This window comes from Pistacia vera, unplaced genomic scaffold, assembly GCF_008641045.1.
Source record: "Pistacia vera cultivar Batoury unplaced genomic scaffold, PisVer_v2 Contig68, whole genome shotgun sequence".
Classification (NCBI taxonomy): Eukaryota; Viridiplantae; Streptophyta; class Magnoliopsida; order Sapindales; family Anacardiaceae; genus Pistacia; species Pistacia vera.
In genome coordinates this window covers 820455-844475 of record NW_022196534.1, presented here as the reverse complement: position 1 = coordinate 844475, position 24021 = coordinate 820455, and the positions used below count along the sequence as shown (strand labels likewise).

The 24021-nt window shown below is 37.6% G+C and overlaps 1 long non-coding RNA gene across 1 annotated transcript in view; it reads left to right on the top strand.

Moving 5' to 3' along the window:
• The first annotated feature begins 5002 nt into the window (after positions 1 to 5002).
• LOC116113498 overlaps positions 5003 to 24021 on the top strand; it is a 22476-nt gene continuing 3457 nt past the window's right edge. The window contains exon 1 of the long non-coding RNA XR_004125420.1: positions 5003 to 5685. This is a non-coding gene — a long non-coding RNA (uncharacterized LOC116113498). The remainder of the gene's footprint in view (positions 5686 to 24021) is intronic.

The window sequence follows — 24021 nt, the reverse complement described above, 5'->3', positions numbered from 1 at the left end:
AGAAGAAACATTAGCTACGTACCTCAAGTGGGGCGTTACAGTCATGGCTTGGGAGAGAGCTTTTTAATTTGCTTTGAGTGAACTATGTGAATAATGAACTAAAATGCATGACTAAATAAAGGAAGCAATTTATATATATGAATTGAAGAACTCTTTCTTCTATTATTTATGATATATAGATACAAGACAAAATACTCTGAAACCGACAACATGAATACTTTCTAAGGCATACACTAATATACACTAACAGAAACTCCCTCGCCCTGGTTTGGCTGCATTCTATATACTTGTCATGATAATATTCCCCACTTCCATTTTATTTCCGGTGGCATTGGAATAAAGCAACAATGCCTTCTCAAAAGTCACTGTACTATAATGCATCTCTGGCATCATCCTCGCACACACAAAGTACTGCCACAATCTAGCTATAGGGATCAAATTCGTTCCCTTAATGTTCTTTCTTCCCTTCTTCAAAATCTCCCCAGGGGTATCCGGCTTAGCTATTACCTTAAGAATCTCATCCTCCTTAAATTGTCTCTTCTTAAATACTAGATACTCGTCACTGTCAATTGGAGGCAGTCCGTAGAAATCATTGATCACGTTTGCATCGATTGGCACATCAATACCCCTCACATATAAATGCCCAGGATTACACTCAGGAAAGTTGGCATAAAACTCTTGCACTATTGACTCTATGGCTAAATGTTCGGGTTCACTCATGAAGCTGTCCCACTTTCTCCCTCGACTCCAATCTTTTGCATAGACAGTGGTCAATCCACACTCAGCAATAAACCCCTTATCTTTTGTTTTGATTGCACCTTCATAACGTTGCCAAGCCTTTTCACTAACAAACCTATTGTCTACTTGTTTCCCTTTTCCTTTACCCTGAGAAGTCATTTTGAGCGGCATGTTTGGTTTTCACTATGAATACTCAAATGTACCCCCAAACTAATAATTCAACCCGATAATTCAACGCTAAGTGCCCTTACTACTGACCACAAGCACTCCTGAATGTACACCAAAGTTTTGAAATTTTTCACCTACACCCCCAAATTCTCTATTCTTCCAAACTCAAACAAAACACTCCCAAATCGAAAACCCAACTTCCTCAACACCACACAAATCAAAATTCACACTTCTTTAATCAAAATCAAACCAAAAATTTCACCAAAAATCACAACTCAATGCAATCAATCAATATCTCAAATTCAACACTCTAATAATCAAAATTGATCAATTTAAAGGATGGAGAACTCGAAATCTTACCAATCCCAAGATGAATGCACCACCAATCTCACCAATTTTGGCCCAGATTGCAAGATCCCCAATTTTTTAAAACAAAGGGTTTCCAAAATTTTCTTCAAAATTTCGCAAAAATCTTTGCCAAAATGAGTTGATTTAGTGTTTGTGAGGGTTAAGGAGTGAGGTATAGGGATGGAAATTCACTGGAAAAGCTTTGGATTGAAGGTAGAAGTGTTTGGCTCTTGGGTGTGTTTTGAAACTTTTAGCGAAAAATGACTCGAATATTTATAGAAAACAGACTTCGCCACAGCGAAGTTCTTCGTGTATAGACAAATCCCAGTCGATGCCACGGAGAAGAAATTTTCTTCACTGTGGCAAAAAATTCCAGTGTATACAGCGCCGCGCGAAGAAATTTCTTCACCGCGGCGAACCTTCCTTAGTTCAATTCTGCAGTACCTTCTATGCCGCGGCAAAGAAATTGTCTCGCCACGGTGAAAAATTCCAGAGAGCACAACACCTTGGTGAAGAACAAACTTCGCCGTGGTGAAGAACAAACTTCGCCGTGGTGAAGAACAAACTTCGCCGTGGCGAAGTTTGAAACTTTTCGAATCCTTTTTCTTGCAAAGCATACATCGCCGTGGCGAAAATTGGAAATTTTCTGCTTCTCACCTTAATTTGATCATTCACCTGAAACACGTAAAAACACAAGAAATTAAAATTATTCTAAATCATAAAACAACTAAAAAATTCAAAAACAACACACAAACAAACAACAAATGAAAACACCTAGGTTGCCTCCCAAGAAGTGCTTGTTTATAGTCGGAAGCTCGACTTTCTCAAGTCATCATGTCGGAATGTCAAGTCGAACGAGAAATGACTTGCAACTCATCACCCCATCAATGTATGGCTTCAATCTCTGTCCATTGACCTTAAATGTGACATTTTCTTAATGTGAAACATACAAAACCCAATAAGGGTAAACTATTGTAACTAAGAAAGGTTCGGACCATCTAGACTTAAGTTTTCCAGGGAAGAGCCTAAGTCTAGAATTATACAACACTTTCTGACCCACTTCAAAGTTCTTCTTCTTGATATGCTTGTCATGCCACTTCTTGGTCTTTTCTTTGTATATCCGAGCATTCTCATACGCTTCATGACGGAACTTGTCAAGTTCATTCAATTTCAGCATCCTTTGTTCCCCAACAACTCGTAAATCCATGTTTAGCTGCTTCACGGCCCAATATGCCTTATGCTCAAGTTCCACCGGCAAGTGACATGCCTTCCCATATACCAACCTAAATGGAGACATACCAATTAGAGTCTTGAATGCAGTACAGTATGCCCATAATGCATCATCTAACTTCCATGACCAATCTTTCTTGGATACATTAACTATCTTCTCTAAAATCCTTTTCAACTCTCTGTTCGACAGCTCCACTTGCCCGTTGGTCTGAGGATGGTATGGTATGGCCACTCTATGTTTCACTCCATATTTTCCCAACAAGGCGTCTAATTGCCTATTGCAAAAATGAGACCCCCTATCACTGATGATTGCCTGTGGTACCCCAAATCTTGAGAAAATGTTCTTTCTCACAAAGTTAACCACCACCCTGGCATTATTGGATGACAATGCAACTGCTTCCACCCATTTCGAAACATAATCCACCACCACCAAAATGTACATATTCCCATAAGAATTTGGGAAAAGACCCATAAGTCAATTCCCCACACATCAAACAGTTCAACAACTAGGATGTTATTCAATGGCATCTCATCTCTCCTTGAAATATTTCCACTCCGTTGACATTGATCACATTCTTGAATCACCCGGAAGGCATCCTTGAATAGGGTTGGCCAATAAAATCCAAATTGGAGGACCTTGGCTGCTGTCCTAGTTCCTCCAAAATGACCACCCACTTCCTTCTCATGGCAATGTCGTAGAATACTCTCCATCTCCTCTTCTGGGACACACTTATGTATCATCTTATCAGCACAGTGTTTATACAGAAATGGTTCTTCCTAAAAATAATACTTCAAGTCTGAGAAGAACTTCCTCTTTTGCTAGAAGGTCATGCTATTTGGGAGCACTCTCGATGACAAGTAGTTTGCAATATCTGCATACCAAGGTGCTTCTTCAACTCTCATCAATTTCTCATCCGGGAAGGTTTCCTTGATTTAGGTTTCCTCTTCACTTCCCTGGGTTAGTCGTTCAATCCTTGATAAATGATCCGCCACCACATTTTTTGACCCCTTTTTATCTCGGATCTACAACTCAAACTCTTGAAGTAATAGGATCCATCTTATCAGCCCAGGTTTTGCTTCTTGCTTTGCCAACAAATGCTTGAGTGTCAAATGATCCGTGTAGACTATCACCTTAGCACCTAGCAAATAAGAACGAAATTTGTCAAATGCAATAATAGGTGCAGACACTAACAATTTCTTAAGAGTTTGAAAAGCATGCATGCATTCATCATCAAAATCAAAAGGATTATCCTTAATCAGTAAATTGCAGAGGGGTTTAAAGATTTTAGAGAAATCCTTGATAAATCGTCTATAGAACCCGCATGCCCCAAGAAACTTCAAACTGCCTTAACGTTTGCAGGTGGTGGCAACTTCTCAATCACTTCTGTTTTTACCCGATCCACTTCGATGTCATCCTTTGAAATTCTGTGACCAAGTACTATTCCTTCCTGTACCATGAAATGGCATTTCTCCCAGTTGAGCACAAAATTCGTCTCCTGACATTGTTGCAAAACAAATGAAAGATTAGATAAACAATTGTCAAAAGAAGAACCAAAAATAGAGAAGTCATCCATGAAGACTTCTATAAACCGCTTCACCATGTCACCAAAGATCGACATCATGCATCGCTGAAATGTGGTCGGTGCATTGCACAACCCGAATGGCATCCTTCTGTAAGCAAAGGTGCCATAGGGACAAGTGAATGTTGTTTTCTCTTGATCTTTAGAAGCAATGGCAATCTGATTATAACCTGAAAAACCATCCAAGAAACAATAGTAAGCATGCCCTGCCAATCTCTCCAACATTTGATCGATGAAAGAAAGTGGGAAATGATCATTCCTTGTTGCTTCATTCAATTTCTAGTAGTCAATGCATACCCTTCAACCCATGACTGTCCTAGTTGGTATCAATTCATTGATTTCATTCTTTATCACTATGATACCTTCTTTCTTTGGAACCACTTGCACCGGGCTTACCCATGGACTATCTGAAATAGGATAAATTATGCTCGCATCTAAAAGTTTTACCACCTCCTTTCTCACCACTTCCTTCATAGAAGGATTCAATCTCCGTTGTGGTTGTACCCTAGGCTTGACATCATCTTCCATGAGTATGTTATGCATACAAAACGATGGAAAAATGCCTCTAATGTCTGAAATAGTCCATCCAATTGCTTATCTATGTTCTCTAAGCACCTGAATCAACCGTTCTTTTTCTAATTTACTTAACCTTGAATTGATGATCACTGGGAAGGTTTCTGCTTCACCAAGATACACATATTTGAGGTGAGAAGGTAAAGGCTTTAGTTCAAGTTTTGGAGGTTCTTTATTTCTTGCCTTTTCCTTATCTTTCTCAATATCAAACTCTTCAAATCTTGGACCTTGGCTTGCATTTATCGGCTCAAGTGCTTCCAAAAATCTAGCACACTCATTCTTCATCGACTCATCTACCTCTATTATTTTTTATTGGGTAATACAAGTTTCTAGAGGTAGTTGAGGGGTGTTCTTGTATAAAGAACATATTATAGAGATTCTGTGAATGACTAAACACTGTGTGCCTCAAGTTTCAACATCTTGATGGGGAAACAAGTTGCAGTGAACTGTACAAGCAACAACAATCTAGTAATTTACCCTGATTTTCTTCTTTTTGTGTGCATAGGTGCATAGTGTCGAGAAAACTACGATAAAGCATTTTTCTCAACCTTTTGACTTCTTCATTAGACTTAGGTTTAATGTCTTTTTTTGGTTATTGGACTTCTTTTTGTTTTTTTGATTATGTAGACTATCTTCTTGTTATTTCTCCTATAGGCATCTAGGCAATGAGATAGCTCATTTGAAGTTTTCTATTGAATCTTGTACTAAGGATAATAGTGAGAGTTGCTTAAAAAAGCTAGATTGGTTTAAAAGTGCCATTGCTCCAACTTCAATATGGTGGGAAAAAAAGTGGGCTATTGATTTTTTAATTCTTTGCATTTTCAATTTTTGTATCCTCGGCTGTTTTCTTATAATTTCTACTTTGGAATTTAAGTGTTCGCATTCATATTTTTGTTCTTCAACTTTATTTTTTGTAATAATGTGTGAATTCTTTGTACAAAGGACAGATTGTAGAGATTCTGTGAATGAATAAACTCTATGTGCCTCAAGTTCCAACATCTTAATGGGGAAACGAGTTGCAGTGAATTGTACAAGCAACAACAAACTAGTAAGTTACTCTGATTTTCTTCGTTTTGTGTGCATAGGTGCATAGTGGCAAGAAAACTAGGATAAAGTATTTTTCTCACTTTTTTGACTTCTTTATTAGACTTGGGTTTAATGTCTTTTTTTGGTTATTAGACTTTTTTTTTGTTTTTTTTTTTGTTTTTCTTTGTTGATTTTGTAGACTTTATTAGAATCATATCAACTTTTGGTTATGAAGTCTTTTGTATCTTTGAGCTATAATCGAAGGCCATTTCATAAGTCTATTTGCTAGTTGTTTTCATGATTTTTAATCAGTTCTTGAAATTATTGTATATTTGTTGAAGGATGCTTCCAATGTCCTCCTTCATACGTTTGAGTGAAAATTATTTGTTTATGATGGTCCAACCTTGAATCAAACATTTATCTTGTAAATGTACATATATCATTCTTGCCATTCTAATGGTACAAGAATAGGATGTCTTCCAAGTTCTTTTTTGTTCTTTTCTGAAAAATATCACACCTTATAGATCCTGTTATTTTTCTTTTGCTGTTGGTATATTTTGCATATGTATGTCGTAATATTTTCTCATCCTATTTTTGTCATCTCTTGTTTTAGTATCCAAATGTGGAGTCTTGCACTTGGACTTGAGTATGTTAGAAAGGTAGGGTTTTATTGAGATGCTTGGTTCAAGCATTTAGTAATTTGTTAAAGTTTTGGGACAGTGTAACTCTTGAATTTAGTTTTAATTTTATGACGCCTCATGAATTGTTCTTTTTTTTTTTTTTAATGGATTTAAGTTTATATGATGTTATCAAGTTAGAGATTTGGATATCAAGTTAAGCTAGTGGTTAATGTTGGAGTATGGTTAGACATATGGGTTGTGGAGAGTTGCATGATTATTTAGTATGAGTTCTAAGTCTAATTTACTCGTTGTTGTGTGAAGATCAGTTTTATTAGTTTACATTCCAAAAAGATGAATTGGTAGTAGGGTAGATCAGTTGGGGAGAATATAAACTTGTTAAAGGCAGTGGCGGGTTAAGGAAATTGGACCCAATGGGATTTCCCTCATGCTGGAATTTTGGTGAGCTAATTAACCTCTTCCTTTATTTATCATTAACATTCTTTTAACTTATTGCTATGTAACAATACATCAAAGCATCCATTTATGATTGGTCGAAATCGAGAATTTCATCCTCATTATCATGTTAAACTTGTCAAAGGCAGTGGCGTGTTAAGGAAATTGGACCCAGGTATTTTCAGTGAACTAATGAACTTTTTCCTTTATTCATCATTAACATTCTTTTAACTCATTCATATGTAACAATACTTTGAAGCATCCATTTATGATTTCTCTAAATTAAAAATTTCATCCTCTTTATCACGTTAATTGCACAACTATATATAGACAAAGTGACATGATAATAGCATCTTTTTTTCATTGGTTGTAATCTTTGTTTGTCTCAGATTTTTTTTCTGTTCTAACTCTAGAAAATCATTATTATGGAGTCCTTTTGCGACTTTTATGGTTTGTTGTCGTGATGATGATCTGGGTAATTGATTTTTTTCTATAATTGAATAGAATATAATCAGTGAGGACTTCTTTTTAATTCTGGAAACTTAAAAGGTTTATAATGTGAATTCTTCGAGTGGGAGTTGTATTTGGGAGAAGGTGTGGGTTTGGTTATCAAATCTGGGTGAGTTGTATGGGTTATTTGAAGAGTGGGCTTTCAAACTTTCGTCCTGTCTAAATGAATAAGAAATATCTATTTGGCCCAAGTTTGCATGGGCTTGTTCCAGCACAACATTCCTCTCTTCCACGCATTGGGCCAGCAAGGTCACTTGGATTAATGAATTGGGTCAAGTTAACAAATCGGGTTGCTGTAACTTTATCTCTACCCAGATCTTTGGTTTTAACCCGTTTAGAAAAGTTGCTGTTAGGATGTCTTTTCTCTCCCCTTGTGTTAGCACTGCAACCTCCTCAAACCGTCAACGAAAATCTAGCATCGATCCTTCTTGCCTTATCGACATCAACAGCTCTAAGGGGCTAACCTCTCGTGTCCCACTAAACCTCTGCAGTAGCATGACCTTGAACATTGGCCATGTCATCGCCATCGTTCTCGACTCTGTCCACTGGTACAAGTGGAGTGCTTCTCCTTCCATGCAAAGAGCCGTCGACAAAACCTTGTACTCATCAGGATCTGACTTATCGAGAAGTAACGCTCCACTCGAGAGATCCACCCATAAGGATCTTCATCGGAAAAAAGGGGCAGCTCTAGTTTTCGGCCATCCAAGTCATGACGATTCCACCCTTGCCCGCCTAGGTTCAATCCTTCTCCACCTTGGTTCCCACCTTGGTCTCCTTGTCCTCTGTGAGGCCGTGTTCAGTGCATCCACCTGTCTTAGTTGGGTTCCTCAGTTAAGTTCCTCTGCCACTCTTCTTTTTTCTCGTCCTTTCTTCGCACCCAATTTTGCATGTCCATCAGAATTTCTCTCATCGAGTTCACTTCTTAGTCACCTTGGCAACTGTTGGAAACTATGTATATGTAAAAGGTATATATGTAATTGCTGAGTGTGTGTATATATTTAGTTTGGTTGTACTGTTGAAAGTGAAGAAAAAATAGAAAATGAAACATGGTATCAGAGCCCCTGGACGACGTGTGAACCCTTAAACCTTAAACCCATTACTTTGTTTCTGTTTTCTGACGACCGGCGATCTTTGGTGACGTCTTTGTCCATGGTTTCTCTCTCTTCGACGACGTTTGCCCTTAGTTTCCCTTTTTCTGACGACGTCTAAATCTGTTCTTTGTTGTTCTTTGTTCCTCTGTTATCTCCGATAACCTCCGTTATCTCCAGCGACCTTTGTTTCTTTTTTTCTGGCAAACGCTGATTTTGTTCTAGTCTCTCTTCTCTATTGTTGTTTGGCGCAGTGACCGTGGAGTTGTGAATCCTTTTGTGTTTGCTTGGAGTTGTTGTGAATCATTTTGGCTATCCTTTTGTGTTGGCTTGGAGTTGTTGTGAATCCTGGTTATTTGAGATTGGGACGCTGATGTGTTTGCTTGGGTTGTTTGGTGTTGAGATTGTTTTGAATCTATGGAGTTGGGAGTTATTTGCTAGACAGTATAGCAGAGGACGGGAAGAAGATGGTGATTGAAATTGTCACTTCCTCAACCAAAATTACTAATCGAAAGTTATTCAGAAAAAGAAATTATATTCTATGGAAGCAGATTATCCAACGATATGTGTCCAGCATTGATATAGGAAACCATTTAATCGAGGATCCACTTGAGGCAACAGAAAGTGATAATAAAACTAAAAAAAATGGCTCACGGAAGATGATAAGCTCTTTAATCAGATTTAGAACACTCTCGATTTGTCCGTGGATGATGTGATTGGTCACTGTGATACCGTCAAGGAGTTATAGGAGTATCTAGAGTTCTTGTATGTTGGTAAACAAGACTTGTCTCATGCCCATGAGTTGTTATTGAAGATCTATCAAGCAAATATGCAAGAAAAGACGTTGCTCGAATATTATACAGAGATAAAACAAGCCTTTGAAGAAAAAATGGCTATGTTTCCTGTCCCTACTAATGTGAAGATGATGCAAGCACAAGAAAAACAAGTGGTAGTACATTTCCCTTTCTTACAAATGTCTTTGCTTGACTTCTCAAAGTTAGTAAGGGGGAAGATCAAGGAGTGTTTAAGGACAAAAAAACCCTTAAGGATCCTAATGTTGATCATGAAGCCCTAGCTAGCGTGAAGCCTGGTGATGTTAAAGGTAATAAAGGGACAAGTCGCGATACCGGGAACAATCGTGGTAATGGCCTTCATACTTGCTTTCATTGTGGTGCTGAGGGTCACATAAAAAAGAATTGTTGGAAGCTCCATGACAAGCCCTTGAATATGCAAGGCACTCAAAAGTTTGCTCATGTTGTAACTCAAGATAGTCTCTTACCCACCCCATCATAGGTTACTATCTCTGCAACAGAATATGCTCGTCTCACTCAAAATTCTTGCTCCCAGTCATCCATCCCATCGACTGTCACTACATTAACCTAGTTAGGTAATCCTATAGCCTGTTTGTCCACTTCTAGTAGTAACTAGGTCATTGATTTTGGTGCTACCCACCATATGACGGGTGACATAGGTATTCTCTCCTCATTTACACCTTCTCCTAATTTGTCTTCGGTTACCTTAGCTAACAGGTCTACTACACCTATTATTGGAAGTGGTACTACCCATCTCAACAAATCTATCTCTCTCCTCTGTCTTGTGCCTTCCTCATTTTCCCTTTAATCTTTTATCTATTAGTCAAGTTACTAATGCATTCAATTATGGTGTTTACTTTTTTCCTACTCAATTGTATATTTTAGGATCTTGGGACGAGATAGATTATTGGTAGGGGACATGTATCAGGTGGCTTGTATATGCTCTATGATATCCCCACTCCTGTCTCTTAGCCTGTTGCGTGTACCAGTGATTCATCTCTACCCATGTTACATGGTCGCCTTGGTCAGCCTCCCTTTCCCATTTTGAAAAGGTTGTGTCCTAGTGTAGGGTCAATGTCACACCTTGAGTGTGAGCCGTGTCAGTTTGGAAAACACCATAGAGTGTTCTATAACCCTAGGATAAACAAAAGTGCCGCAACCCTTTTTGATGTTATACACTCTGATGTTTGGGGTCCTTGCCCTATGTTGTCTAAGTCTGGATATTGATACTTTGTTATTTTTGTGGATGATTTTTCACGTGTAACTTGGTTGTACTTTATAAAAAAATCATTTTGAATTATTCTCCATATTTTATACCTTTTATGCTGAAATACAAAATCAATTTACTTCATTTATTAAAATTCTCAGAAGTGATCATGCCAAAGAATACTTTTTTGCTCCTTTCTATCTACTAGGGGTATTATTCATCAATCATCATGTGTTTATACACCTCAGCAAAATGGAGTTGCTGAACGCAAAAATCGTCATTTATTAGAAGTCGCTCGTACTCTCTTTTTTCACATGAAAGTCTCCACAGAATTTTAGGCAGATGTTATCTCTATAGCATGTCACTAGATCAATCGCATGCCTTCTTCTGTTTTAGGTGGTCAAATCCCGTTCTCCATCCTTTTGCCATCACAGCCTTTATTCTCTCTTCCTCCTAAAGTGTTTGGGTGCACGTGCTTTGTTCAAGATGTTAGACCTCATGTATCCAAATTTGAACCTAGGTCCCCCAAGTGCATATTCTTGGGTTATTCCCGATACCAGAAGGGTTATCGTTGTTTTTCTCCTGTCCTAGGTAAGTATCTTATCTCAGCTGATATTTCCTTTTTTGAAACCTCTCCATATGTTAAGTCCTTTATTTCATCTACTTCTCTTGAACCACCCCCTGATGATCTTCTTGTTTACAACATTACCCAACATAGTCCTCTACCATCTCGTCCTCCTATCACCCAGTATACTCTCGCAGGGTTCACCAGCACCATGAGACACCTGCAGCAACATCTAATCCACTGCCTCTATCGACTGCCTCGCCCTCGAATCTAGTTCTTCCTTCCTCTGACCATGATCATGATCTTCCCATTGCTTTTCGTAAAGGTAAGCGCTCTTGTACCTATCTTATCTCCTCATATGTTTCTTATCACTTTTTTGTCTTCATTTATTGCCTCTTTAGACTTTGTGTCTGTTCCCAACTCTGTGTCTAAAGCAATTACTCATGATAGGTGGCGAAGGGTTATGGAAGAGGAGATGTTGGCTCTAGAACGTAATGATACATGGGTTCTAATGGAGTTGCTTGAAAATAAAAGGCTATTAGGTGTAAATGGGTTTTCACAGTGAAGGCTAATCCCTATGGGACTGTGGCTCAGTTGAAAGCTCGGCTGGTTGCTAAGGGTTATGCCCAGACACATGGTATTGATTATTCTGAGACATTCTCCCCAGCGGCTAAAATGACCTCTGTCCGACTATTCATCTCTCTTGCAGCTTATTGTTGGCCTCTTCACCAACTTGATGTAAAAAATGTCTTTTTACATGGTGATCTTCTTGAAGAGGTTTACATAGAGCAACCTCAGGGGTTTGTTGCTCAGGGGGAGTCAGGAAAGGTATGCAAACTGAGAAAATCTTTATATGACTTAAAGCAATCTCCACAGGCTTAGTTTAAGAGGTTTAGCGAAGTGGTGACTCAGTTTGGTTTACATAGGAGTGCTTATGATCGTTTGGTCTTTTATAAGCAATCTATTTCTAGCATCATTCTTTTGGTTGTTTATGTTGATGACATTGTAATGACTGATAGTGATGATGTTGGCATTCAGAGTTTGAAAAACTTTTTGGCTTCCAAATTTCACACAAAAGATTTGGACACTTTAAGGTATTTTCTGGGAGTCGAGGTTTCTCAGAGTAAGAAAGGGATTTTTCTCTCTCAACGCAAGTATGTGCTAGATGTGTTGACCAAAATAGGTCTAAGTGAGGCTAAGCCTTGTAACACTCCTATAGTTCCTAATGTGAGATTGAATGCGGATGATGGAGAGATGTTTGGTGATCCAGAGAGATACAGACGGATAGTTTGAAAGTTAAACTACCTTACAGTAACTCATCTAGATATTGCTTTTTCAGTGAGTGTGGTGAGTCGATTTATGTCATCTCCTAGGACATCCCATTGGGATGCGATCCTCTATATTTTGAAGTATCTAAAAAGAGCCCCTGGACGTGGGATTCTTTATAGTGATCATGGTCATAATAAGAGAGAAGGTTTCTTAGATGCAGATTAGGCAGGATCCTCTGTGGATAGACGGTCTGTGACTAGGTTTTATGTTTTTGTTAGAGGAAATGTTATTTCCTGGAAAAGTAATAAGCAACCGGTTGTGGCTAGGTCAAGCGTAGAGTCTGAGTATCGAGCTATGGCACAAGTTACGTGTGAGCTTATATGGACAAGACATCTTTTTAGAGAAATTAGGTTTGGTGACCCAAGGACTATGGACTTATGGTGTGACAACCAAGTAGCCATGCATATAGCAAACAATCTAGTCTTTCATGAGAGGACTAAGCATATAGAAGTGGATTGTCACTCTGTACGAGAGAAACTTGAACAAAAGCTAATTGCTATTAATCATGTTAGAACAGGGGAACAACTTGCTGACATCTTCACGAAGTCTCTCGTTGGTAAAAGAGTAACCTATATTTATAACAAGCTGAGCATGATAGATATATATGCTCTAGCTTGAGGGGGAGTGTTGGAAACTATGTATATGTAGTGTAAAGTGTATATATGTAATTGCTCAGTGTGTGTATATATTTAGTTAGGTTGTACTATTGAAAGTGAAGAAAAAATAGAAAATGAAACAACAACCGTCTCTTTGAACCACCGCTATATCCTTCTCGACACTGTCAACTCTTTTATCCATTCTAGTATCAACTATACACCAAATAATCCGCGAGCTCTAATACCAATTTGATGGAATCCCATTATTTCAACTGAAACACTATGCCAATCACACTAAATAGCCGTAACTCAACACAATAATATGCTTCTCAAAATATAAACAAATACAAGAAGCAACCCAACAAACAACAATATCTAAGAGAGTAATATATTCAGACTTGATTAATAAGAAAAAATGGAGAAGACGACATTCAGTTTTGGAATAAAACGGTATCGCTAACTGGTCTTTGAGGGCCAGCACCTCCCAAACTCAATTCATGCACAAAAGCAGAAGATATCTCTTGCCCCTGCTATCCCTCCCCTTTATTCTGATACCAGGATTCTAATAACTAATAAGACACCTGTCCCCTTATGCTTTACCCCTTTTTCCCTTTCCACCTATTTCCTGTCTTACACGAATACTATTTGGATATCTTGGGTCCATCAATCTATATACGAATTTACTCTGTAATTGGGTCATTGACAGTTAGTATTTTTGGCTTCTCACATTTTTAGATCATCCCAATGCACTTAAAGAACCATAGTTTAACGAGGTTTTTTTATTTTTTTAATATTTTTTATTTTTTCGTTTGGGGCGCAGGTTATGAGTGTTAAAGCCATTGACATTGCAATAAAGTTAACATTTGAGGGAATAGACCAAGCCAAATATTTTTAGACATGGATTTTTGCAATGGTTGCAATTACTTGTATCATCACACAATTAAACTATCTAAACATGTTCAGTATCTTATTTATTGTAAGAGTAATATTTAGGGTCATTGTTATTGCTAGCAGCTAAAGTTCCTATTATTAGAGGAGGTAGTTGTTTTATTATTGTCCTGATTGATTTGCTCTCTAAAGTGATGGATTAGTGCTAGTGAACAGTTGATATCAACTTTGTATGGTGTCTTTTAGGTTGTCATGTGGGACTCCATTAGGCAGAATGACCACATGATTTCTTGTACATTTCTCAAAAATTTCAAATCCTANCCAATTTGTACATACTTGAAATTTTAGTTATGTCCAAGAATCATAACTTGGCCACAAGTGGTGGAAATTGTGGTCCTGGAGATATTGAGGTGATCATTATTATTCTATGAGTGAGAATAATAATGATCACCTTAATATCTTTTTTAATAATGTGTGAATTCTTTGTATAAAGAACATATTGTAGAGATTCTGTGAATGACTAAACACTGTGCGCCTCAAGTTTCAACATCTTGATAGGGAAACAAGTTGCAGTGAATTGTACAAGCAACAACAATCTAGTAATTTACTCTGATTTTCTTCTTTTTGTGTGCATAGGTGCATAGTGTCAAGAAAACTAGGATAAAGCATTTTTCTCAACCTTTTGACTTCTTCATTACACTTAGGTTTAATGTCTTTTTTTGGTTATTGGACTCCTTTTTGTTTTTTGATTCTGTAGACTATGTTCTTGTTATTTCTCCTGTAGTCATCTAGGCAATGAGATAGCTCATTTGAAGTTTTCTACTGAATCTTGTACTGAGGATAATAGTGAGAATTGCCTGAAAAAAGCTAGATTGGTTTAAAAGTGCCATTGCTCCAACTTCAATATGGTGGGAAAAAAAGTGGGCTACGGGTTTTTTATTCTTTGCATTTTCAATTTTTGTATCCTCGACTGTTTTCTTACAATTTCTACTTTAGAATTTAAGTGTTCGCATTCATATTTTTGTTCTTCAACTTTATTTTTTGTAACGGAATAGATACAGCCACCGAAGGTTATATACTGAATTCATGCACCAACTGACGTGAAAAAATCCTGACCGTCGATTAATATTAAGTTAAAATTAATCAAGAGTCAGGATTTTGTCACGTCATTCGGTGCACTACTTAGGTAACTGTAGCATTCTTTGTACAAAGGACAAATTGTAGAGATTCTGTGAATGACTAAATTCTATGTGCCTCAAGTTCCAACATCTTAATGGGGAATGAGTTGCAGTGAATTGTACAAGCAACAACAAACTAGTAAGTTACTCTGATTTTCTTCGTTTTGTGTGCACAAGTGCTAGTGGCAAGAAAACTAGGATAAATCATTTTTCTCACTTTTTTGACTTCTTTATTAGACTTAGGTTTAATGTCTTTTTTTGGTTATTGGACTCTTTTTTGTTTTTCTTTGTTGATTTTATAGACATTATTAGAATCATATCAATTTTTGGTTATGAAGTCTTTTGTATCTTTGAGCTGTAATCGAAGGCCATTTCATAAGTCTATTTGCTAGTTGATTTCATGATTTTTAATCAATTCTTGAAATTACTGTATGTTTGTTGAAGGATGCTTCCAATGTCCTTCTTCATACGTTTGAGTGAAAAGTATTTGTTTATGATGGTCCAACCTTGAATCAAACATTTATCTTGTAAATGTACATATATCATTCTTGCCATTGTAATAGTACAAGAATAGGATGTCTTCCAAGTTCTTCTTTGTTCTTTTCTGAAAAATATCACACCTTATCGATCTTGTTATTTTCTTTTGCTGCTGTTATATTTTGCATATGTGTGNTAATGGGGAAACGAGTTGCAGTGAATCGTACAAGCAACAACAAACTAGTAAGTTACTCTGATTTTCTTCGTTTTGTGTGCACAGGTGCATAGTGGCAAGAAAACTAGGATAAAGTATTTTTCTCACTTTTTTGACTTCTTTATTAGACTTAGGTTTAATGCCTTTTTTGGGTTATTGGACTTTTTTTTTTTTTGTTTTTTTTTTTTAGTTGATTCTGTAGACATTATTAGAATCATATCAACTTTTGGTTATGAAATCTTGTATCTTTGAGCTGTAATCGAAGGCCATTTCATAAGTCTATTTGCTAGTTGTTTTCATGATTTTTAATCAGTTCTTGAAGGATGCTTCCAATGTCCTTCTTCATACGTTGGAGTGAAAATTATTTTTATGATTGTCCAAACTCGAATCAAACATTTATCTTGTAAATGTACATAATCATTCTTGCCATTGTAATGGTACAAGAATAGGATGTCTTCCAAGTTCTTTTTTGTTCTTTTCTAAAAAATATCACACCTTATTGATCCTGTTATTTTTCTTTTGCTGCTGGTATATTTTGCATATGTATGTCGTGATATTTTCTCATCCTATTTTTGTCATCTCTTGTTTTAGTATCCAAATGTGGAGTCTTGCACTTGGACTTGAGTATGTTAGAAAGGTGGGGTTTTATTGAGATGCTTAGTTCAAGCATTTAGTAATTTGTTAAAGTTTTGGGACAGTGTAACTCTTGAATTTAGTTTTAATTTTATGATGCCTCATGAATTGTTCTTTTTTTTTTTTTTTTTTTTTTAATGGATTTAAGTTTATATGATGTTATAAAGTTAGAGATTTGGATATCAAGGTTAGCTAGTGGTTAATGTTGGAGTATGGTTAGACATATGGGTTGTGGAGAGTTGCATGATTATTTGGTATAAGTTCTAAGTCTAATGTACTCATTGTTGTTTTGTGAAGATCGGTTTTACTAGTTTACATTCCAAAAAGATGAATTGGTAGTAGGGTGGATCAGCTGGGGAGAATATAAACGTGTCAAAGGCAGTGGCGGGTTAAGGAAATTGGACCCAATGGGATTTCCTTCATGCTGGAATTTTGGTGAGTTAATTAACCTTTTCCTTTATTTATCATTAACATTCTTTTAACTAATTGCTATGTAACAATACATCAAAGCATCCATTTATGATTGGTCGAAATCGAGAATTTCATCCTCATTATCATGTTAAACTTGTCAAAGGCAGTGGCGTGTTAAGGAAATTGGACCCAGGTATTTTCGGTGAACTAATGAACTTTTTCCTTTATTCATCATTAACATTCTTTTAACTCATTCATATGTAACAATACTTTGAAGCATCCATTTATGATTTCTCTAAATTAAAAATTTCATCCTCTTTATCACGTTAATTGCACAACTATATATAGACAAAGTGACATGATAATAGCATCTTTTTTTCATTGACTGTAATCTTTGTTTGTCTTAGATTTTTTTCTGTTCTAACTCTAGAAAATCATTATTATGGAGTCCTTTTGCGACTTTTATGGTTTGTTGTCGTGATGATGATCTGGTTAATTGATTTTTTTCTATAATTGAATAGAATATAATCAATGAGGACTTCTTTTTAATTTTGGAAACTTAAAAGGTTTATAATGTGAATTCTTCGAGTGGGAGTTGTATTTTGGGAGAAGGTGTGGGTTTGGTTATCAAATCTGGGTCAGTTGTATGGGTTATTTGAAGAGTGGCCTTTCAAACTTTCGTCCTTTCTAAATGAATTCGAAATAGATTTAGGCCAAGAAGTTACCTATTTGGCCCAAGTTTGCATGGGCTTGTTCCAGCGCAACATTCCTCTCTTCCACATGTTGGGCCAGCAAGGTCACTTGGATTAATGAATTGGGTCGGGTTAACAAATCGGGGGGTTGTAACTTTATCTCTGCCCAGATCTCTGGTTTTAACCCGTTTAGAAAAGTTGTTGTTAGGACGTCTTTTCTCTCCCTTTGTGTTAGCACTGCAACCTCCTCAAACCGTCGACGAATATCCAGCATCGATCCTCCTTGCCTTATCGACATCAACAGCTCTAAGGGGCTAACCTTTTGTGTCCCACTAAACCTCTGCAGTAGCGCGACCTTGAACATTGGCCATGTCATCGTCGTTGTTCTCGACTCTGTCCACTGGTACAAGTGGAGTGCTTCTCCTTCCATGCAAAGAGCCGTCGATGAAACCTTGTGCTCATTAGAATCTGATTTATCGAGATGTAACGCTCCACTCGAAAGATCAACCCATAAGGATCTTCATCGGAAAAAAAGGGCAGCTCTAGTTTCCGGCCATCCAAGTCACGACGATTCCACCCTTGCCCGCCTGGGTTCAATCCTTCTCCACCCTGGTTCCCACCTTGGTCTCCCTGTCCTTTGTGAGGCCGTGTTCAGTGCATCCACCTGTCTTAGTTGGGTTCCTCAATTAAGTTCCTCTATCGCTCTTCTTTTTCCTCGTCCTTTCTTCGCACCTAATTCTGCATGTCCATCAGAATTTCTCTCATGAGTTCACTTCTTAGTCACCTTGGCAACTGTTGGAAACTATGTATATGTAAAGGGTATATATGTAATTGCTGAGTATGTGTATATATTTAGTTTGGTTGTACTGTTGAAAGTGAAGAAAAAATAGAAAATAAAGGTATTAGAGCCCCTGGACGACGTGTGAACCCTTAAACCTTAAATCCATTTCTTTGTTTCTGTTTTCCGGCGATCGGCGATCTCCGGTGACGTCTTTGTCCATGGTTTCTCTCTCTTCGACGATGTTTGCCCTTAGCTTCCCTTTTTCCGGCGACGTCTGAATCTGTTCTTTGTTCCTCTTTTATCTCCGACAACCTCCGTTATCTCCGGCGGCCTTTGTTTCTATTTTTTTGGCAAATGCTGATTTTGTTCTAGTCTCTCTTCTCTATTGTTGTTTGGTGCAGTGACTGTGGAGTTGTGAATCCTTTTGTGTTTTGCTTGGAGTTGTGAAGAATCATTTTGGCTATCCTTTTGTGTTGGCTTGGAGTTGTTGTGAATCCTGGTTGTTTGAGATTGGGACGCTGATGTGTTTGCTTGGGTTGTTTGGTGTTGAGATTGTTTTGAATCTATAGAGTTGGGAGTTATTTGCTAGACAATATGGCAGAGGACGGTAAGAAGATGGTGATTGAAATTGTCACTTCCTCAACCAAAATTACTAATCGAAAGTTATTGAGAAAAAGAAATTATATTCAATGGAAGCAGATTATCCAACGATATGTGTCCAGCATTGATATGGGAAACCATTTAATCAAGGATCCACTTGAGACAACAGAAAGTGATAATAAAACTAAAAAAGAATGGCTCACGGAAGATGATAAACTCTTTAATCAGATTTAGAACACTCTCGATTCGTCCGTGGATGATGTGATTGGTCACTGTGATACCGTCAAGGAGTTATGGAAGTATCTAGAGTTCTTGTATGTTGGTAAACAAGACCTGTCTCATGCCCATGAGTTGTTATTGAAGATCTATCGAGTAAATATGCAAGAAAAGACGTTGCTCGAATATTATACAGAGATAAAACAAGCCTTTGAAGAAAAAATGGCTATGTTTCCTGTCCCTATTGATGTGAAGATGATGCAAGCATAAGAAAAATAAGTGGTAGTACACTTCCCTTTCTTACAAATGTCTTTGCTTGACTTCTCAAAGTTAGTAAGGGGGAAGATCGAGGAGTGTTTAAGGACAAAAAAAACCTTAAGGATCCTAATGTTGATCATGAAGCCCTAACTAGCGTGAAGCTTGGTGATGGTAAATGTAATAAAGGGACAAGTCGCGATACCGGGAACAATCGTGGTAATGGCCCTCATACTTGCTTTCATTGTGGTGCTGAGGGTTACATAAAAAAGAATTATTGGAAGCTCCATGACAAGCCCCTGAATATGCAAGGCACTCAGAAGTTTGCTCATGTTGCAACTCAAGATGGTCTCTTACCCACCCCATCATAGGTTATTATCTCTGCAATAGAATATGCTCGTCTCACTCAAAATTCTTGCTCCCAGTCATCTATCCCATCGATTATCACTACATTAACCTAGTTAGGTAGTCCTACAGCCTGTTTGTCCACTTCTAGTAGTAACTGGGTCATTGATTTTGGTGTTACCCACCATATGACGGGCAACATAGGTATTCTCTCCTCATTTACACCTTCTCCCAATTTGTCTTCGATTACCTTAGCTAACGGGTCGACTACACCTATTGTTGGAAGTGGTACTACCCATCTTAACAAATCTCTCTCTCTCATCTGTCTTGTGCCTTCCTCATTTTCCCTTTAATCTTTTGTCTATTAGTCAAATTACTAATGCATTCAATTGTGGTGTTTACTTTTTTCCTACTCAATTGTATGTTTTAGGATCTTGGGGCGAGACATTATTGGTAGGGGACATGTATCAGGTGACTTGTATATGCTTTATGATATCCCCACTCCTGTCTCTCAACCTGTTGCGTGTACCAGTGATTCATCTCTACCCATATTACATGGTCGCCTTGGTCAGCCTCCCCTTCCCATTTTGAAAAGGTTTTGTCCTAGTGTAGGGTCAACGTCACACCTTGAGTGTGAGGCGTGTCAGTTTGGAAAACACCATGAGTGTTCTATAGCCCTAGGATAAACAAAAGAGCCGCAACCCTTTTTGATGTTATACACTCTGATGTTTGGGGTCCTTGCCCTATGTTGTCTAAGTATGGATATTGATACTTTGTTATTTTTATGGATGATTTTTCACGTGTAACTTGGTTGTATTTTATAAAGAATCGTTTTGAATTATTCTCCATATTTTATACCTTTTATGCTGCAATACAAAATCAATTTACTTCATCTATTAAAATTCTCAGAAGTGATAATGCCAAAGAATATTTTTCTGCTCCTTTCTCCTCTTTTCTGTCTATTAGGGGTATTATTCATCAATCATCATGTGTTTATACACCTCAGCAAAATGAAGTTGCTGAACTCAAAAATCGTCATTTATTAGAAGTCGCTTGTACTCTCTTTTTTCACATGAAAGTCTCCATATACTTTTGGGCAGATGTTCTCTATAGCATGTCACTGGATCAATCGCATGCCTTCTTCTGTTTTGGGTGGTCAAATCCCGTTCTCCATCCTTTTGCCATCACAGCCTTTATTCTCTCTTCCTCCTAAAGTGTTTGGGTGCACGTGCTTTGTTCAAGATGTTAGACCTCATGTATCCAAATTTGAACCTAGGTCCCTCAAGTGCATATTCTTGGGTTATTCTCGATATCAGAAGGGTTATCGTTGTTTTTCTCCAGTCCTAGGTAAGTATCTTATCTCAGCTGATGTTTCCTTTTTTTAAACCACTCCATATGTTGAGTCCTTTATTTCATCTACTTCTCTTGAACCACCCCCTGATGATCTTCTTGTTTACAACATACCCATTATAGTCCTCTACCATCTCGTCCTCCTATCACCCAGGTATACTCTCGCAGGGTTCACCAGCATCATGAGACACCTGCAGCAACATCTGATCCACTACCTCTATCGACTGCCTCGCCCTCGAATCTAGTTCTTCCTTCCTTTGATCATGATCATGATCTTCTCATTGCTCTTCGTAAAGGTAAGCGCTCTTGTAACTATCCTATCTCCTCATATGTTTCCTATCACTTTTTTGTCTTCATTTATTGCCTCTTTAGACTTTGTGTCTGTTCCCAACTCTATGTCTAAAACAATTACTCATGATGGGTGGCGAAGGGTTATGGAAGAGGAGATGTTGGCTCTAGAACATAATGATACATGGGTTCTAATGGAGTTGCTTGAAAATAAAAGGCTATTAGGTGTAAATGGGTTTTCACAGTGAAGGCTAATCCCTATAGGACTGTGGCTCAATTGAAAGCTTGGCTGGTTGCTAAGGGTTATGCTCAGACGCATGGTGTTGATTATTCTGAGACATTCTCCCCAGTGGCTAAAATGACCTTTGTCCGACTATTCATCTCTCTTGCAGCTTCATATTGTTGGCCTCTTCACCAACTTGATGTAAAAAATGTCTTTTTGCATGGTGATCTTCTTGAAGAGGTCTACATGGAGCAACCTCTGGGGTTTGTTGCTTAGGGGGAGTCAGGGAAGGTATGCAAACTGAGAAAATCTTTATATGGCTTAAAGCAATCTCCACAGGCTTGGTTTGAGAGGTTTAGCGAAGTGGTGACTCAGTTTGGTTTACATAGGAGTGCTTATGATCATTTGGTCTTTTATAAGCAATCTATTTCTAGCATCATTCTTTTGGTTGTTTATGTTGATGACATTGTAATCACTGACAGTGATGATGTTGGCATTTAGAGTTTGAAAAACTTTTTGGCTTCCAAATTTCATACAAAAGATTTGGGCACTTCAAGGTATTTTCTGGGAGTCGAGGTTTCTCGGAGTAAGAAAGGGATTTTTCTCTTTCAACGCAAGTATGTGCTAGATGTGTTGACCGAAATGGGTCTAAGTGAGGCTAAGCCTTGTAACACTCCTATAGTTCCTAATGTGAGATTGAATGTTGAGGATGGAGAGATGTTTGGTGATCCAGAGAGATACAGACAGATAGTTGGAAAGTTAAACTACCTTATAGTAACTCGTCTAGATATTGCTTTTTCAGTGAGTGTGGTGAGTCAATTTATGTCATCTCATAGGACATCCCATTAGGATACGATCCTCCATATTTTGAAGTATCTAAAAAGAGCCCTTGGACGTGGGATTCTTTATAGTGATCATGGTCATAATAAGAGAGAAGGTTTCTTAGATGCAGATTAGGCAGGATCCTTTGTGGATAGACGATTTGTGACTGGGTTTTGTGTTTTTGTTAGAGCAAATGTTATTTCTTGGAAAAGTAATAAGCAATCAGTTGTAGCTAGGTCAAGCGTAGAGTCTTAGTATCGAGCTATGACACAAGTTATGTGTGAGCTTATATGGACAAGACATCTTCTTAGAGAAATTAGGCTTGATGACCCAAGGACCATGGACTTATGGTGTGACAACCAAGCAGCCATGCATATAGCAAACAATCCAGTCTTTCATGACAGGACTAAGCATATAGAAGTGGATTGTCACTTTGTACGAGAGAAACTTGAACAAAAGCTAATTGCTACTAATCATGTTAGAACAGGGGAACAACTAGCTGACATCTTCATGAAGTCTCTCGTTGGTAAAAAGGTAACCTATATTTATAACAAGCTGAGCATGATAGATATATATGCTCCAGCTTGAGGGGGAGTGTTGGAAACTATGTATATGTAGTGTAAAGGATATATATGTAATTGTTGAGTGTGTGTATATATTTAGTTAGGTTGTACTATTGAAAGTGAAGAAAAAATAGAAAATGAAACAACAACCGTCTCTTTGAACCACCGTTATATCCTTCTCAACACTGTTAACTCTTTTATCCATTCTAGTATCAACCATACCCCAAATAATCTGCGAGCTCTAATACCAATTTGATGGAATCCCACTATTTCAACTAAAACACTATGCCAATCACACTAAATAGCCGTAACTCAACACAATAATATGCTTCTCAAAATATAAACAAATACAAGAAGCAACCTAACAAACAACAATATCTAAGAGAGTAATATATTTAGACTTGATTAATAAGAAAAAAATGGAGAAGATGACATTCAGCTTTGGAATAAAACGGTATCGCTAGCTGGTTTTCGAGGACCAACACCTCCCAGACTCAATTCATTCACAAAAGAAAAAGATATCCCTTGCCCCTGCTATCCCTCCCTTTTATTCTAATACCAGGATTCTAATAACTAATAAGACACCTGTCCCCATATGCTTTACCCCTTTTGCCCTTTCCTCCCATTTCCTGTCTTACGCGAATACCATTTGGATATCCTGGGTCCATCAATCTATATAGGAATTTGCTCTGTAAAGTGAAGGATTAGTGCTAGTGAACAGTTGATGTCAACTTTGTATGGTGTCTTTTAGGTTGTCATGTGGGACTCCATTAGGCAGAATGACAGCATGATTTCTTGTACATTTGTCAAAAATTTCAAATCCTAGTATCTTCCATGATGGTTATGCTCATACTCCCTGGCCTGTGATAACATGATAACATTATCTTAAAGCTTGAATGGTTTGACCCTTGGTTTTCAACTAAGAAGTCAGAGGGTTTAGATCTCTTTAGACCAAAAAAATAGGGGATATCATATCTCAAACGTTTCCTAGTTTCAAGTGTAGAATAACCATTCTCACTACAAAACCTAGACCATTTTTGGTAATTGTAAAGCAATCTTATTCCTCTTTCTTGGCCTTCACTAGTCTATATTTTTATAACCTAAAGTCCTTTTGATTCCCCTAGTAAATATAAATTTAGGTATAATCTAAGGACATTGTTTGGAAATATTCTCTGTTTAAAATGTCAATTAATTGGAGAGAGCAACTAGAAAAATGTTGAATCGTAAAAGTGGAGTGGGCTA